The 18,817-nt window shown below is 50.9% G+C and overlaps 1 protein-coding gene across 1 annotated transcript in view; it reads right to left on the reverse strand.

Annotated features, from left to right (window-relative positions):
* Positions 1 to 18,817, reverse strand: part of LOC110469521 (uncharacterized) — a 612,305-nt gene that overhangs the window by 307,322 nt on the left and 286,166 nt on the right. The window lies entirely within an intron of this gene.

Below are 18,817 nucleotides of genomic sequence, written 5' to 3' on the forward strand. Positions count from 1 at the left end.
GCAGGAATGCTTGGTTCCTCCCTCTGGGCGGAGCATCCCACAATGGGATGATGTAATTTTATCAGTGCTACAGTGACACTCAATGGCCCATTAGCAGAAGATGGCCCCTGGAGGGCGTTATCAGGGTTGAGCCATGGAAGAGATAAAGAACACTGCCCCACCTGTTGATAACAGGTTATGGAGATGGTGACTGAAAACACTTTTGGTTACATCTGACATTGTAACCGGAAACAGTGAGGCAATCCCTGCCCGGGGTGGGGGATGAACACCACCCCCCTTACCCAAACTGGCTCCGGTGTAAAACCCCCACTCTGGGAAGGCCACACACACAGGGGACAATGTCACACTTGCCCTGCCCCAGGGGAGATCTCTGTCCCTGTCACTCCCTTGCTCTCCTCTCTTTTTTTCTTTCTTTCCATCTCTCTCTACATCACATTTACTGTTCAATAAAATCCACTTTGTATTTGGTCTTGTTAGCACCTTAATTGGGGCAGAGGCATCTAAAAATTTTATTAACCAGATTGGGGCATTATTTTGGCACAATGACTTCAGGGCACTGTTGTCTGACCCCAAGTGTCTTTGACAACAGCCTGGTTCCCTCCTCTGAGGAGTTTGTGGCTCTTTCCAGAGGAACTCTTGAAAACTTAGATGCAGCTTCCTCTGAGCAACTTTTGGGAGAACTTATAATTGTAAAGAAGATATTTTGTTGTCCTTCCCTGAAAAGTTTGTTAAAATCACTGGAGGAAAGGGAACAAATGATACCAGCAAGACTGACAAGGATCATTCACCCCAAGGAGAGGAACACAAGGGTATTTAAATCCTACAAGAAGCCCAGCTCAAGTAGCTAAATTCCCAAGTAATTCCTGAATTCACAGGCTTGGGGGCTTTTCCAAATATGAGAATCATTATTATCTTTGTCCCTGTCACCTTTGTGACAGCTACACAAACCTTTTCCTTCCTTTTAATAATCTGTATTGGGCCAAATTTCCATGTTTCTTTTTATGGAACCTGCCAGCATCTGACTTGGAGCTGTGCTGGAACTGATGAAATTTGGAATTGCCAAAGAATTGCTTCTGTTGTTGGTTTATTAATGTTTGGGATTTGTTTGCATTTCCATCACAAGTGACTTGTGGGAAGAGCAAATCTTCCTCAAGGCATTTTATGTAGGGTTAAATTTAATTTCTGCTGAGTTTGTTTTGTCCAATGCCCAGGGGATGCTCAAGGGGTCTCTGGTCCCTAATTTTCTTCTGATTTGGCTTTATCACTTAAAAACACTTGAAAAATGACTAAAATTATTATTGACCAGAGATGTCAGAAGTCCCACCATTTAAGAGGTATTTGAGGTGGAATTTACAGTTTGGGAACATATTCTGGAGGATTTGTGGGTTCTTGGGGGATATGTGGTAGTATTCTCCATATTTTTGCACTCCAAAATCCAAGGTGGATTGCTCTGTCATCTCAAAATGATTCAATCCCACTTGAAACCCCTCAATCTTACCCCAAAATGACTCAATCCCACCTCAAATTGCTGGTTCCCACCTCAGTCCCATGCCAAAATTACTCAATTCTACACCCTCCAGGGTGAGATGGGGAAGGAGATTGGGAGAAGTGAGATCCAAATTTGAGGTTGTGGGATCAGGAGTGTGCGGGGCTGGGTGGGTGTGATTTATTTTGATAATAAATAAAACTATCAGAATTATTGTTTTCTGTCCCATTCATTTTCTGTCAGTTCTGGTTTGCTTTTCAGTGTGCTGCCTTCTCATCTGATTTTGTTTCTGTCCTCCTGTTCCAGACTGAAAAGCAAGATGTGTTCTATTTGCCATCTACATGGCAGTTGTCCTGTGTTAAGTGGGCAGTTTTTCCTTATCTCTTCCACAATCAATCCTCCCTCAGGGGAGACCTATGCTGATAATGGGCTATTGAATGTCACAGCATGACTGATAAGAACTGTAACATCCCATTGTGAGATGCCCCGCCCAGAGGGAGGAGCCAAGCATTCCTACCTGAATCTAGTCTTGAGATTCTGGCCCACCAACACAGATTTTTCTTTGCTGGATTTCCCAGAGGAACAGCTGCCTCTTCCTCTTCAGAGGAAGACACCCTTTCCTATAGGATCACTTCTCCAACAGAACCACACCTGACACTCCAGGAGGACTGCAGCCAGAATTCCAATTGGACTGTGGCTGACACCCTGTCCAACAGGGTGTCACGTTGTATTCTGGCTCTCTCAGTGTTGCTTTGGTTCACTGCATTGTTCATATTTTAATTTTCTTCCCTAATAAAAAGCTGTTATTCCTGCTACCATATTTTTACCTGAAAGCCCCCCCCCCCTTAATTTCAAATTAATAACAAATCAGAAAGAAAGAGTCTACATTTTTTCATTTCAGGGGAGGGTCTTGCCTTTCTCAGCAGACACCTGTCATTCCAAACCAAAACACCTCCTTTCTCTCCTGCCTTCCTTTGCCTGCTCTGTTTCTCTCTCAGTGTCTCCCCTGACCCAGGGCAGCTTTCACCAAAGGCCCTGCCCTAATTTCATCCCTATTCCACCAGCTACAACAACCATGGGTGAAGTTATGAAGGCTGGCAATGAAATGTCACTGTAAGATCTTGCTCCACTTGGCTTTTGGGCCTTCCATAAGAGCTTTGCCTTCAAGGGCAGGAACATCTTTTCCTGACTGGGAACTGAAATTCCAGGCCCTGGTAGTGTGTGCCATGGATCCCAGAGGGGCATTCCCGAGGCTCTCAGGGTGCTGCTCCTGCCGTGCCTCCCAAGGAGCTGTGCAGGACAGAGGACAAGGGGCAGCAGCTGTGTTGGTGCTGCTGTGACACCACAGCCCCTGGTTCCAGGAGTTTCCATACTGCCAACAGTGGTTCCTGGGTTCCATGATGCCCTGCTATGTCCCCATGGATATTTGGTGTCATGAAGTTCTTCAGTGTCACAATGGCGATCTCGCTCTATGAGCTTCTACAGTGTCCAAATGGCCTCCTTGGATGGGCAGTGTCACCATGGACCATTGGCTCCATGCAGCCCCGCTGGGTCACCATGGACTCCTTGGTTCCATGAGGTTCTGGGGGTGTCTCCATGGTCTCCTTGGATCCACAGTGTCACAATGGACCACTGGATCCACGTGTCCCTGCTGTGTCACCATGGCCCCTTGGTTCCATGGGACCCCAGGGACACAACTGACTTCTTGCTTCCACGTAACCCCCTCAGTGCCAAAATGGCCCCTTTGTTCCATGGGGGACACAAAAGATTTATAGAAACATTGAACAAATCCTGCTTAACACACATGGGAACACCTGTTTGCCTTCCAAAGAGAGGTTAAAGGTGAGGATGGCCCCAGCAGCTTCCATCTGCAACAGAGATCCAGGGAAAGGACAGGGACAGAGAATTCAGCTGGGAGACTCAGAGAATTCTACTTCCAGAGATCATTTCTGGTCACACTGTCCCTTGTAGAAAGGTGACACCATTCCAGGCAGCCTGTACTGAGCAGGTGGCTCCTGAGTGGGGTTTGTTGTTTAGGAAACCTGCTCAGGCTTTTCCATTCTTTGCTTCCTAGTAGGAAAATCTCTCCTGGGTCTGTGTGCAGGCAGAGCGCTGAGGAGAGCAGGTTGGACACGGGGCAATGGGCTGGGACATGGAGCTGCAGAGCTCAGGGACAAGGTTCTGCTGTAGGGCACAGGGATGTCAGTGCCAGGTGGGTGATGTCAGACATGGGGAGGCTGGGGGTGAGGGGCAACTTGTCCAAAAAGGGTCAGCCCTCAGGGAGCTCATTCTTCTACATGCCCAGACATCCTAATGAGACACTGAGCATTAAGGTCACCTGGGGAATGTTTCTATCAGTTCTTCTCTGAACTGAAAAATAAAAAAAAATACTCACTTGATTAAAGAAAAGAAGTCATGAATTGCACTTTGAAATCTTCCTCGTTAACAAAACTCCAGACTGTGTCCAGTGAGCTGCACAAGCTCTGGAGATTTGCAGACCATTGTAGGAAGACAAAGCACCCTTGAGGGCTTTGTGTACTTTAATGATCCCCACAGTAGATCTGGGGCTGAGTCCAGGAGCCTCAGGCACTGAGAGAAGGCTGAAGAAGCTGCTCAAGGAGTCAGGAGCAAAACTCCAAGTCCTTTGGAGCATCACTGGGCCCCAGTGAGGGCAGGGACTGCCAAAGACTCCCAGGCACTGGAGAGAGCAGATCCTGGAGGCCAGGATTGCAAGGAGCCCAAGGCTCAGAGCAGGGAACTGCAATGCTGAGCAAGGCCTGGGCTGGCTGGGGGAAGCAGAAAGGCCAAGCCCTGAGCCCAGCCTGGCACAGCAGGGCCTGTCCCTCACGGGTGGCTCGGGGCTGTTTGTGGGGCAGGGGGATGTGAGGGGCAGCAAGGACAAATGCCATAAACCTGCAGCCCCTGCAGCCTCCTCAGGGAGGGGCAAGGGAGAAGCAAAGTGCAGCCCCTCCGAGGAAAGTTCCTTCTGTGGGGCTCCCGAGGCGCTGCCTGAGCCCAGGGACAAAGGCCTGGGTGCCTCTGGCCCTGCCAGCCCTGCCCAGCCCTGCCCATCTGTCCTGGGGTTGTGTCCCTTGCGCACGCTGCTCCTGTGCCCTGGCCGGCTGCACTCGCCCATCTCGCTGTGTCCCAGCATTTCTCACCCAGCGTTTCTGTGCCCTCCCTGGGCTCCCTGCACCCAGCGCTGCCGGCTCCTGGCACACAGAGCCAGGCCAGGAGCCCACCCTGCCAAGGGTTTTTGGAGCAGGGCGGTGGCTGCGATGGCTTCTGAGCTCAGCAGCTGCTCCTGGGATGGCTCCATGCAGACCCAGCACAGCAACGCTGCTGTGCATTGTCCCTGCTGAGGGTCTCACACTGGCGGGGCACATTCCCTGGCTGCAGGATTTGTGCCCGACCCAAGCACTGCTCTTATGGCTCCAGCACTGCTTTCCAGCAGACACAGGGGAAGGCAAACTGTGTGTAGCTCATGGTATGTTAGAGTGTCTAAAACTTGCTAAGTCATTGATCTTAGATGTGAGATGCATTTGGAGTTTATGAGATGGAAAACAAGATGGAAAAGGGGAGCATAGAAATAAATAGGGGAAAACATTTCATATTGTTTCTTTTCATTTTCATTTCACTTCTGGAAAGCTGTTTTAGTTTTTCAGGAATCTTCTCCACAGTCCTGTTTGCTCTTCTCAAGAACCCTTCCTGGAAAGTGAGGTCAAGCTCCTGCCACAGGATGTGCCACCAACTGCAGTTTCTCTTGGGTTTCCACACCCTGTGTGCTGCTGGACTCTTGCAGCAGAGCAGGACAAAGCTTTGGAGAAGTTGACAGCTTGTCCTTTCTTTAACTGGTGGGCTGGGGAGTTGTGCTGGGGGTAAGGTTTTCATTGTTACTGTTCGAGGCTAAGAAAACAGGAGGTGTTACCAGGAATTGTTAAGAGAATACAAACCTGGCTGAATTCAGAGAAAGAATCTCCAGAGCCTGCAGCCCAAAGTGGAGAGTTGTGTAATAATAATCATTCCAGCCTGTCAGTGGACATCTTGAGAATGATCTGGAATGTGAAAATGCTCTGACAGAGGGAGTTTGTTTCTGAGTTCAGTGTAGATGATTCCACATCTGGTGCATTGATGCATAAATCAAGAGTACAATCAGTTCCTGATAAGGACCAGAACAAGCTGGACTTCTCAGAGTAGCCAACTGAAAGAATCTGAAAAGGACAAATGCAGGCAATGACTTGGTGAACCTTCCCTGGAAAAGAGTGTTTTTCTTCTAATAATTACTAGTCCATTCCCATGGCTTTTGGCTTTATTAACAAGCACATTTCCACCCCAGATTCACATGAAGTGAGAAGCGTGAGCTTGTGGTAGTGCCTGAAATATGCCCTGTTCCTCTGCAGGGACACTCAGGCTGAGACAGGAGCCGGAGCCCTCTCTGGGGAAGCCTCCTCCGAGCTGGAATTTGTGTCGTGCTGGGAGAGGATGAGGAGGGGGAGAGCGCTGAGCGCTGTGTGGCAGGAGCAGGAGGTTTGGGCCGCAGGACATTCCGTCTGCGCCGCTGCCCCGCAATGGGCGGCCGTGCCCGGGGCTCTGGGCCTGGCCCCGCGTGCGCTGAGCTCCCTGGGCTGGGCTCAGGCTCCCGCTGGGACTGGGCACAGGCTGGGCTCTCACTGTGCTCACCAGCAGGGAAAACACCTCTGGGCATCTAGGTTTCCTGCTGCTGGGAAGAAGCAATGAAACAAATCGAGAAGTTCTGCTTTCTCTTTCTCCTGGTGGATTTTTTAATTCAATTCCATACTACAGAGGCAATTTTTGTGATGGCTTCTTTCAGTTTATTCTATTTCATCAGCACCAGCAACAGGGCTGTGTTTGAGTACTGCAAATGTGGCCTTTGTGGCTTTAATTCCCCTCACCTTAGTGCTCAGGAACTGGTGGGCATTCCAGTATCTGCTGATCCTCATGCCTGTGACAAAAATACTGACTTCACTGTCATGAAAGCACTGTGGGTAGCACCAACTGAAAGAGGCACTTGCAGTTTTATGGATAAAATTCAGGTGGTAAGTAGCAGGGCAAGAGCAGCCGTGATCTGCAATTCCCAAGGGAAAGGCAGCAGCAGCCTCCTGCTGTCAGCTCAGGGTGAGCAAAACAGTGCTGAAAACAGCGCTGGAACCCGATCCTTCCTTCCCCTGAGGGCTGGCTCGGGGCAGCACAGGCGGGCCCTGAGGAGCCAGGGCTGTGTGCGGGTGCTTGTTGCTCTGCTCCAGAGTCCATCTGGAAAAGCCCTCGGCAGCCGAGGCAGGAGCAGGCGGGAAGGGGCCGGCGCTGCTGCTGCTCCTGCCCGGGAGCCCCGGCCGGGCCGGGCCGGCGCCCGCTGCGCTGCGGCTGCTGCTGCTGCCAGAGCCGGGCGGGGTCGGGACAGGGACGGACACGGCACAGCAAAGGCCGGGGCTGCAGGGCTGCTGGTGCTCGGCCAGCGCCGGCACAGAGCTTCAGCCCGCAGCCAGCCCAGAGCGAAAGGCTGGGAAAGGCTCCATTCCAGCCTTTCTTTGCTCGGCACTGGGAAGGGACTGAAATTAAAGGAGAACAGCAGGGCCCGACCCCTTCTCCTTTGGGAGGAGCCCCACGCCTGGGGCTGTGAGGGGCTGTGGGCGGCCAGGCACCTCATGGAACTAAGGGTCCATTGTGACACTGCAGAACCAAGGAGATCATTGTGACACTACACAGTCCCATGGAATCAAATTGTCCATGTTACGCTACTGAATCTCATGGAACCAAGGGTCCATTGTGACACTGTGGTACCAAGGAGACTGTTGCTGGCAGTACAAAGGCTCATGGAACCAAAGGTTCATTGTGACATTGTGGGGCCTCATGGAACCATGGAGACCATTATGTGATGTGGGTGGTGGGGAAAAAGGCATGCAATCAATATGATTGATAGCAAGCTCCAACTTTAATCAAAAAGCCACTTAACATATATAGGTATTCTACAAGCATAATCAGCAGTAAGCTCTCATTGGTTAATTTACAAAGGTCTTTGTTTTATTTCTTCTATGTGCACTTATAGCTGCAGCTAAGTTTCTCAAGCTAAATTCTCATCTCTACATCATGTCTTCCAAGGACATTTCATCTTTGTTGAACATATCTTACAGCCTGTCCTTGTACAAGCATATCTTCAAGGCTATACCTGTCCTTATTATCTCATTCCTAGACCTTGTACAGAATGCGGTTTCCCAAGCCTAGACACAGAACCTGGTTCCCAAGCTCTGTTCCCAGGTCAGACACAGCCTGATTCTGGGGTCTTAAACAGAGGTTTTTTAAAACAAGTATTCCATAGAATCATGGCCTTGTTCCAACAACCATTCTTCAACAATTGTGACACTTCAGGACTCACTAGAACCAAAGGGGCCATTGTGTTACTGCGGGGCTTTGTATAACCAAGGGGCCATGGTAGCACAACACAGCCTCATGGATTCAAGGGGATCACAGTGACACTGTGGGACTCCATAAGGGGCCGTGGGGCTCCATAAGGGGCTGTGGGTCTCTATAAGGGGCTGTGGGTCTCCATGAGACCACGGGGCCATTCTGACTGTGAAACCAAGGACACCATTGTTACACTATGGGGCATCATGGTACCAAGGAGGACATTGTGAACCCGGGGGGGAACCCACCGAGATTATGGTGACACTTCAAGGGCCATTGTGGAACTGCAGGGCCTCATGGAACCAATGAGACCATTGTGACATGGCCCAGCCTCATGGGAAAAAGGGGCCCTTGTGACACTGTGGGGCCTTGTAGAGCTGAGGGGCCGTGGTGACCTTGTGTGGCACCATGGAACCCAGGAGAGCTCTGTGACACTGCAGGACTCCGTGGCACTGAGGACTCATGTAACAGTGAGGAGCCTAATGGAACCAAGGATCCATTATGACTTCAGGGCTTCATGGAACCAAGTTGCCAGTGTGACACTGTGGAACCAAAAGAGACCATTGTGACACTGCGGGGCTCCACGGAACCAATGCGACCATTCTGACACTCCGAGTCCCAATGGAAGCAAGGGGCCATTGTGACACTGCATCCCCATGGAAACAAGGGGCCAGTGTAACACATCCAGGCCTGGTGGAACCAAGGGGCCATTGTGATCCTGGGGAACCCAACAGAACCAAGGAGCCATTTTGAGACTCCGTGACCTCACATAACCAAGGGGCCATTGTGGCATTTTCCCATGGAAAAAAGGAAACCATTTTGACACTGCAAGGCCTCATGGAAGCAAGGGGCCATTGTGCCACTGTGGAGCCAAGGAAACCATTGTGATATCACAGGGCCTCGTGGAAACAAAGATCTGTTGTGATCCTACAGGGCCACATAGAACCAAGGAGAAAATGTGATGCCGTAGGGCCCCAAGAATCCAAGAACATGGAAAAGGTCTGTCTGTTTGGGCCTCCGGGGGGCTGCCTGGCTGGTCCAAGTGACCTTAGCATGTTGAGGGTTGTTTCTCATCTGTCCCTGAAACCCTAGAGTTACATGCTTTCCTTCCCGTGGGAAAGAACTGTCCTTCTCCTCCAGTTATTCATGGCTGAAATTAGGATTACTCCTCCAAATTTGATTATATCCAAAGATTATTCCCATGCGAAACCTGCCAGGACAGACAGCTCTGGGCTGGCCTTGGCCTCTTTGGGCCACCTCTCATCTGGCTTCAAAACACTGAGGGCTGTGCTTTTCTTCCCATGAAAAAAAAAAAAAAAAATCATGGCCAAAATTGAGAATGCACCTCCAAAATTCCTTATATCCATAAACAGCTCCCAGACAAAAGCTGCCAGGACTGTCTAGATTCCCTTGGGCCAGGTCTCACATGCATTTCAAACACTGGGGCTGTGTATTTTCCTTTGTATGGAACAGAATTGTCCTTCTTGTCTCAATGCCCATAGTCAAAAGTGGGATTTGGCCTCCCAGATTATATCTATCCAAGAATTCTTCCTTGACAACAGATCTGGCTGGCAGGTCTGGCTGCCTTGCCCTCCTTGGGGCTGCCTCTAAGCAGCCTTTGAAACACTGGGACTCCACCCTTTCCTTCCCATGAGAGCTGTCATTCCAGTCCAGGAACCCACAGCTGAATTGGAATTCCAACCCTAAAACTCCTCATATATCCAAAGGCTGCTTTCAGAAAGAAGCTGCAGGTACAGACAGGTCAGGCTTGCCTTGGTCACTGGTGACAGCTTCACATCTGCCTTCAAAGCCCTGGGGCTCTGTGGTTTCCCTCCTGAAGAAAAGAACTGTCCCTCTTGTCCAGATGCTGTTGGCCTCAGGCACTTGACCACTCTATATGGACACAGGATCTCTGTGCTCAGTAGGGTGGAGACTGAAGACAGCAGAGGAGAGCCCTGGGAGGGACTGAAGGGTGGTTTTAGAGATGGTGGATCCTTCTGACATAGTAGAGAACAGCCAGAGAAAGAAAGAATTAATGCCAAGGACAGCTGGGGAGGTCCAGACTGGACACCAGGAGGAAGGAACTTCCCTCCCAGGGCAGGGCTGTGGTGCAACACGTCCCCAGCAGGAGCCTGGAGCAGCCCAAGGCTTTGTGTGGCCAGGCCGGGGCAGGCAGGAGGCAGAGCTGCCAGCAAAGGAAGGGCCAGCGAGGTGGGGCAGCCGGGAGTGACAACAGCCTGCAGAGACAGAGGCGCAGGGCAGGGACACCGTGGGACAGCCTGGGCTGCAGAGGGCTCAGGGATGTGCAGCAGCTGCAAGGCCCTGACAGAGCCAACCTGTGCAGCCCTTTGGCCACGGCTGCTGGCCCTGGGCCTGAGGCCACGAGGGGACAAGTGACCCTTGCAGCCCTAGGGCCTCAGTGCCTCCTTGTCCCTGCTCAGCAGCCTGGCAGGGCCGCCCCATGGTCCTGCCCTTGGCATTGCACATCCCCACATGCCAGTGCCCATCCCGGGAAGAGCCCTGAGCGATGAGGGAGGGACAGGATCTGCCTTGCCAGGGGCTGGGGCTCAGGCCTGGGCCCTTGCATTCCTGAAACACATCCAGATTTGCTCAGCATCATAGACACCTTTGCCTTGCTTGTCCCCAGCTGTCATCTCTGCCTCCAGTGTTCTGCTCTAACTGGAACCTGGGGACACTTTCTAAGTCGTGTCCCTGACAGGGATCTCTTCAAGGTCAAAGAAACTTCAGTGTTTTAATCTCACTTGGAGTTCTCAAGAAGTTCTTTGAGCACACTCTGAGGGTATGGGTCTGATGCAAAGAACACCAAAGCCCCGGAGGCTTGTTAAAGCCCTTGTGCTGTGTCTGTGCTGCTGAGCTGGGCCAGGCTCCTGGCCCAGAGGCAGCTCCTGGCAAGGGCAGCGCTGCAGAGAGACAGCTCTGGCCAGGAGCAGCTCCTGTGCACAGCCCAGCAGGGCTAGGGCACTGCCAGGGCATCCCAGGGACACGAGAAGGGCACAGACAGAGCTCACAGGGGCTCAGCACTGGCAGGGGCTGTGGGATGTCCCAGAGGGGGCTGTGTCACAGCAGCACCTCTGTGGCTGTGCCAGAGGGGCACAGAGCAGCTGTGATGTCAGAAAGGGGCTGTGTGACAGCACACACTGGGTTGTGTGAGGTCACAGATTGGCTATGAAATCACAGAGTGGGCTGTGTGAGGTCATTGAGCAGCTATGGCATGATAGAGGGGACTGTGTGACATCACAGGGCAGGCTGTGACATCATGACATGTCTGTATGACATCATAGAGCAGGAAGTGAGGTCAAAGTGTGTGCTGTGACATTACAGAGTGGCAGTATGACGTCACAGGGAGGGTTTTGTGACATCACTGAGGGGTTTTTAACATCACAGAGCAGGCTGTGACATCAGAGAGGAGGGTATAATGCCATAGAGGAGATTCTGCCATAATAGAGGGTGGCTCTGTTACATCAGAGAGTGGGTTGAGACATCACCGTGTGGCTGTGTAACATCATAGAGCAGGCTGTGACATCAAAGTACAGACAGTGACATCTCAGGGAGACTTTGTGACATCACAGAATCATCTGTGACATCACAGAGCAGCTGTATGATATCACAGGGTGACATCTCAGAGTTGGCTCTGTGATATCAGAGTGTGGGAATCCAGAGCATCCCTCTGGCTTCCCTGGCAGGTCTGGGACCCTGGCAGGGGGTCAGGAACCTCCCTGTACAGAGCCCCGAGAGACACTGTCTGTGATCTCTGTCCATGGAAAAGAGTTTTCAATCTTACAGAATGAATTACAAGCTCTGAGTGTTTGATATGAGTAATAATTAAGTGTGGCCCAGGTGCAAAAGTAAAATTTTAGGATTCTAGATTAGGAGTTCAAAGGGGGCAAGATGGAGGAAATTGGGTGTCCTGTCCTTTTCCTTCTTCTTCATGCCCTCCATGTTTCACTGTAGTGTTGGCATTTTTCTATTGGTTTAGGCTGGGGACACACTGTTCAACGTAGGTGACAGATATTGGCACGTTATTGTTGTAAATCCAGCACAGGGAGTTTCTGGTATTTAATGTTTGTAACATCCCACTGAGGGCAGAGCCCCACACGCTGCCCTGCAGGACAGACCTGCAGCAGGGCAGCAGAACATGTGAGAGATAAACAGAATAAACAACCTCTAAACCAGCACAGACGAATTATGGCTTCTTCTTTGGCAACAGGGCAGAAAGACAGAGACTTTCTACAATCTCGGAATCATCAATACCACGGATTCCAACATCACAGGGGCTATGTGACATCACAGGGGCTCTTTGAGGTCACTGGGGAGGTCACTCTGCCCCAGCCCCCCTCCCAGTTCCCCCAGAGAAGTCCAACGCTGCTCGCGCACAGCGGGGTCCCCTGTCCCCCCGGGTCCCCCCACCCCCGGCGCCGCAGCATCCCCGAGAGGATGTTCCACGAGATTGACCCCAGAGCCTGACACGGGGACGGGGGCTGGAGCCATGGGGGGTGGGACAGGGGGACAGGGACCCCCCGGCAGCGTCCCTGTGTCCCCCAGGGCCAGAGCCTGGGACAGGGCTCCTTCAGCCTGGTATCAACGAGGGCTTGAGAGTGCTGAAAAATCCCCAGCAAAAACCAGATTTAATATTAAAGTGACAGCAGCACAAAGTTCCTTGGCAAGAGTCACTCTGCTCCTGACTGGACACTTCAGGCACAGCAAGAAAACAAAGCAGCAACAAAACCAAAAAAAATCCAGGCAATCAAACCAGAAATGAACCAAGAACTGTCCCTGTGTGTGTGTGACACGAGGACAGTGAGGGCAAGGATGAAAGGAATATGGCCTAAAAGCTTTACTGTATTCAAACTTAAGAGGACGTAACCTATACCTTCACATAAACTGATACCTTCAACTTCACAATTTAGCAAAAGAACAGAGATCAAGCGTATTTAACCTAATTAATAACCCGTGACTTTGCAATTTAGCAAAGGAACAGCATTTAACAATATTCAACTTAGATGATAACTTATATTAAACATTGGAACTTGGCAAAAGAACAACTCTTACCAGCATTTAACTTAGCTTAGACCTTGTGATTTAACCTCACTTACAGGCCTGACTGGCTCAGTTATCCAAGGGATTCAGAGCCCTCAGAGAGCAGCATTTCTGCCACATTCCCCAGCACAGGCACTCCTGTGTGCACACAGACACAGAGAGTCAGTACAAGGCACCTGTGAGAAATTCCCCTGAGGGCAGGGAAATGCTCCCTGGGGATGCTTTGGCATCTCCCCAGCAGGGAAGGGTTGAGCCTGGAGGAGTGGGGGGATCAGCCCAGACTCCCTCGTTGTTTGGGATCCCCGAGTGCAGCAAACGGGAGAGTTCCTGGCTCGGAGAGGCCCCACTCAGAGGGAGTCGCTGGCCCAGGAGAGCTCTAAGGGCTCCTTTTGGAGCTGTTTGTAGGGCCCCAAGAGAGGGGCTGCAGTCCCAGCCATGTTTCACCCTGGCCGCACTTGGCATCAGCAGCTTTCTTTGGCAGGGTGAGAACAGGGATGTTGTGCCACCGAGGGAACACAAACAGTTCCCAGGGCTGCTCCTGAAGCAGCCAGGAGCTGTCTGGGCAGCAGCAGTGCCTGGAGCAGAGCGTGTTTGTGATGAGCTCCAGAGGAGCTGAGCCCAGGGGCTGCTGGCCAAGGCTGAGGCCCAGCGAGCATTTCTCAGCTGGCAGGGCGGCCTGAGAAGGGGAGGGGGGAATGCACCAACACAGGAGCCATGGAACCAAGGGACCATTGTGACACTGTGGGGCCTGTGAGACCAAGGGACCATTGTGACACTGGGGCCCTGTGAGACCCAGGGACCATTGTGACACTGTGGGCCCTGTGAGACCAAGGGACCATTGTGATACTGTGGGGCACCATGGGACCAAGAAGACCATTGTGACACTGAGAGGACTCATGGATTAAGGAGACCATTGGGATTTTTTGAGGCCCCCTGGAATAAGCAAAGCATTGTGACACTGTGAGGCCTCATGGTACCAGTGAGACCATTGTGACTGTGGCGTCCCCACAGAACCAAGAGGACCACTGTGACACTGTGGGGCCTCATGAAACCAAGAGGCCTTTGTGGCACTGCAGGGCTGCATGGAACAAAAAACTCCAGGGTGACACTGGAGGGCCTCGTGTCATCAGTGGTCCATTGTGACACTACGATCCAAAGGAGACCATTGTGACACCACAAACCCCCAGGGTCCAAAGGTCCATTGTGGGCCTCATGGAACAGAGAAGTGAAGTGACATTGTGGAGCTTGTATAACCATGGAGACCATTGTGACACTGCGGGACCTTCTGGAACCCAGGGGGCCTTATGACACTGGAGGCCCCCATAAAACGAAGGGAACATGGAACAGACTTGGCTTGGCCTCCCAGGGGCCACCTGACTGATCCAGATGACTTGGGCATGTTGAGGGTCTCTTCTGTTCTGCTAATGAATCACTGGGGCTCTGTGCTTTCCTTCCTATGGAAAAGAACTGTCCTTCTCCTCCAAGCACCCATGGCCATAACTGGGATTTCACCTCCAAATTTCCTAATATCCAGGGATTGCTCCCATAGGAATATTGCCAGGACAAGTCTGGTGGGCAATAGTTTCATGAAGGTCACTTTCCCTCTGGAGAGGTGTGGGAACACAAAATGTCTCTCAGACATTTTTAGAGGTTCCAGGCCTTGGTCAGAGGCATTCTAGACCCTGGCAGACAGCTGAAAAACAGCTGTGATTTTGAGTTTGAACCATGGAATGAATTGCCAACTTTGGAGGTGGAACAAGCAATCACAAAAGGTTAGATAGTATAGTAAAAGTAGTTAACAAACTAGAGGGGAAATTTTTTTTGTAGTGTACAGGGGGGTTTTAGCACATGTACAGGGGGGGTTTTACTTTGTACATGGGGGTCAGAAGTTCTAAGATGGAGGAAAGTGGGCTGATCCTCTTCTTCCTCTTTCTTTTTCCTTACCTCCATGTTCTTGGTGATGTTGGCACTCACAGATTGGTTTAGAATAGAAAAACACTTGGCAACGTAGGTAGTAGGTATTGGGAAATAATTGTAAACATGTTATACGTAATATATCATATAAAAGATAGCAGCAGCCCTGGGCGGGGAGAGAGACGAAGAAGACAGCAGATAGAGAGGATGTCAGTGTGTGTGTGCGCCTCTACCCAGGCCACTGATCAAATAGCTGCAGTCCAAGAACATAATCTGTTAGATAACTAGCAATAAACTGCCTTGAGACCGAACAGCTAAAGCCTGCGGAGTTTTTCTTTGGAAGCACGGGTTGCAAGAGGAATTTCACCACCACATGAGATCCCAGAGCAAGGCCGGGGTTCTCACAATCCAGTATCTATAAATTCCAGTCTCCCAATATATAGAAATTCTTCCTATTGGTGTAATTACACTTCAGCACATGTTTCAGTTTCCTCCAGTTCTCCACTGCAGCTACCTGCTGGGTACTTTCTCATCTGTGGAGATTGTGCCTGGTCTGGTATCCCTTCTAAACTCAAATAAGGTCCCTGCACAATTGGTCAACTGTCTCTACTGATACCTAAAATGTCCATAATATTACAGATGTACTGTCCTGGGTTGTAAGATAAGCTTATATTCTATTTGCCATCTGTTGAAGGCAAACCTGTTGGGCAGGTTTTGTTATCTTTTCCAAGAACCGGTTTTGCTCCTAAGAGGCAATGGTTTGTTAGTGGGCTATTGACTGATTCAATGCAGGGCTGGTAACATAACACCATGCTATTGTGAGATGTTCCACCCAGAGGGGGAAGCCAAGCACTCTTTTATTGGATATAAGGGGGTACCTTTTTGGGGACAGAGCAGCTCTTTACTTTGGGGGATTGCCAGAGAAGCAGCTCTCTTCGGCGGCACTCGTAGCGAAGCAGCCGGAGCGCGCTGAGGCGACGGCGGCGGAGCTCGGAGGCAACCCCGGCGCAGAGGAAGACCGGCCCCACTGCCACCAGATCTTCAGAGGAAACCTATACCCTTCTAAAGATCACCACTGCAGCTGCAGTTCATCAACCACTGCAAGGGGAGCAATCGTCCCAGCAGGACTGCTACTGGTACCCCGAATCCTCAGGTTCTGGACTTTTTTCACTGGTTTTGTTTGTACCGAGGGGGTTTACCTTCTCCATTGCACAGGAGGCTTTAGCCCTCCTTCGCAGATTCCTGTCTTGTCGAACCAAGACAGATTTTGGCGCATCAACGTGAGGCCCGAGGGCATTGAGAGGGAAAAAGGATTAACAGTTCTTAAGTAATTTGGTTTTGTTTTTCGTTGTTGTTGTGTGTAGAAACATCTCCAGCATCACCATGTGGTCTAGTTTACCTTGGTTTGGGTGGCATGTGATCGTAGCTATACTTTTCCCATTTGCAGACCCTTATCTAAAAATGGGTCCTATAAAAAAGGCTGCGGTGTCTATTGTCAGGTTTGGCTTCTGGGTTAATTGGGTGAGGAATTCATGGATCTTTAATTTCCTCTGGAAAGTAGGTACATGGATTCATAGCTATCACACATTAACTGTATGTTTTTGGGGTTACTTTAATAAAGGTACCTACTGCGAGGAAATAGCGCCTGGGCAAACTTTCTCCCAACCTTTTAACCATCTTTTTGGGTCTGCTCCACCAGTTCTCAAAGGGTTAAGATCCTTTCTAAGTGCTAATGATACCATTCAATGGGTGGTGTTGTGGATAGTCCTGTTATATTTAGCATTCAGAGATAAGGGAAGATTAACCTGGATAACTACCCTCACACCTGCACCAGAGACTCGAGATGCTGCTGCTCCAGAGCCTGACCCTGCCCCACAGCCCACCTCAGAAATGAACCGCCCAGATTGGGTGAGGGTTCTGGTTAAGGAGATACGAGAGATGCTGAAGGAGTGCATTTCCCCAGCTGGTGAGAAACCGGCCCTTTGCCTTGAGGAGGGACAGTCTAATAGTACAGCTGTGGAACCCACAAATGTTACAACTGTCCAGGTTCCAGCTGAACCACAAAGGCAGTCACGGTCAGCAGCAGTGGCCCCGGTAGAAACAAGGAAGTCTAAGGTGAAAGCAGAGCACCCTGCAGATAGGGACAGGAATGGAGGAACCTCACAACCCACAGGGGAGCCAGAGATTGCTATCATCACCGAGTCCCAGACGTATGAAAGTCTTCGTAATCTGCATAAAGACATTGTGTGACGAGGGCGTGAGGCTTATGCTACCTGGCTACTCCGGGTTTGGGATCTTATGGGTACAGGCGTGCAGCTGGACGGTGGTGAGGCAAGGAACTTGGGACCCTTGACTCAGGACTCGGGTATAAATCAGGTTTTTGTAAGGGAACCAGGGTCCCTTTCTCTCTGGGAGCGGCTCTTAATGAGTGTCAGGGAGAGGTTTGTCCACAGAGAGAGAATGCAAGAGCACCATCATAGAATGCGCTGGAAGACCCTCGAGGAAGGGATCCAACAGCTGAGGGAAGTGGCAGTATTGGAGGTACTCTTTGGGAGGGATGGACGACACAATAATGACCCTGACAAGGTCAGGTGTACGGGACAAATGCTGTGGAGTCTGGCAAATCTTGGGCCATCTCAATACACCACCTTCATTGCAACAATCAATGCTGACGCCCACCGGGAGACAATAGGTTCTGTTGCCAACAAACTTAGGAATTATGAGAGTATGATTAATGGCCCAATGCAGGCTCATATCTCAGCTGTGATTAAGGAGTTTAAAGAGGAGATGAGGGAGGAGATAAGGAAGGTTAATACAGCACCCGTGAGAGTCACAGGCCCCAGAATCAGCGCCCAACAATCCCCAGCTAGAGAGAGAGGGTACACCCCAAGGGCTAATCTGTGGTTCTTCCTGCGTGACCATGGGGAAGACATGGGGAGGTGGGATGGGAAACCCACTTCTGTCCTGGCAGCACGGGTCCGTCAACTCAAGGAGGGAAACTCTAACCGGGGGAGTTCCACCAAAGTGAAGGTAGCCTCAACCTCCCATGACTAAGCTTGTGGGTACGATCTGTCAGACCCCCTTGAAGGGACCTCTAGTATGTATGCCCAGGAAAGGAATGATAACCAGTGTTAGAGGGGCCCTGTCTCTAGCCAGGGAGAGGCACGGGAAAACCGGATCTTCTGGACAATGTGGATCCGATGGCCTGGCACATCAGAGCCACAAAAATATGATGCTTTAGTTGATACTGGTGCACAGTGTACTCTGATACCATCGGGACATGTGGGGGCAGAGCCTGTTTCCATTGCTGGTGTGAGAGAGGGATCACAACAATTGACTCTGGTGGAAGCTGAGGTGAGCCTGACTGGGAAGGAGTGGAAGAAACATCCTATAGTGACTGGCCCAGATGCTTCGTGTATCCTAGGCATAGACTTCCTCCGGAACGGATATTACAAAGACCCAAAGGGACTCAGGTGGGCTTTTGGAATAGCCGCTGTAGAGGCAGAAGACATTAAGCAATTGAACGCCTTGCCTGGACTGTCAGAAAACCCCTCTGCAGTAGGACTCCTAAGGGTGGAAGAGCAACGAGTGCCAATTGCGACCTCGACAGTGCACCGCCGGCAGTATCGGACGGATCGAGATGCCGGGATCCCCATCCACAGAATGATACGGGAGCTGGAGAGCCAAGGGGTGGTCAGCAAAACCCACTCACCCTTCAACAGCCCCATCTGGCCTGTGCGCAAATCTGACAAAGAATGGAGATTGACTGTGGACTATCGTGGCTTAAATGAAGTGACTCCGCCACTGAGCGCTGCTGTACCGGATATGCTGGAACTCCAGTACGAGCTGGAGTCCAAGGCAGCAAAGTGGTATGCCACTATTGACATTGCTAAGGCATTTTTCTCCATTCCTCTGGCAGCAGAATGCAGGCCTCAGTTT

The sequence above is a fragment of the Lonchura striata genome, chromosome 37 (genome assembly GCF_046129695.1).
Source record: "Lonchura striata isolate bLonStr1 chromosome 37, bLonStr1.mat, whole genome shotgun sequence".
NCBI classification, from domain to species: domain Eukaryota; kingdom Metazoa; phylum Chordata; class Aves; order Passeriformes; family Estrildidae; genus Lonchura; species Lonchura striata.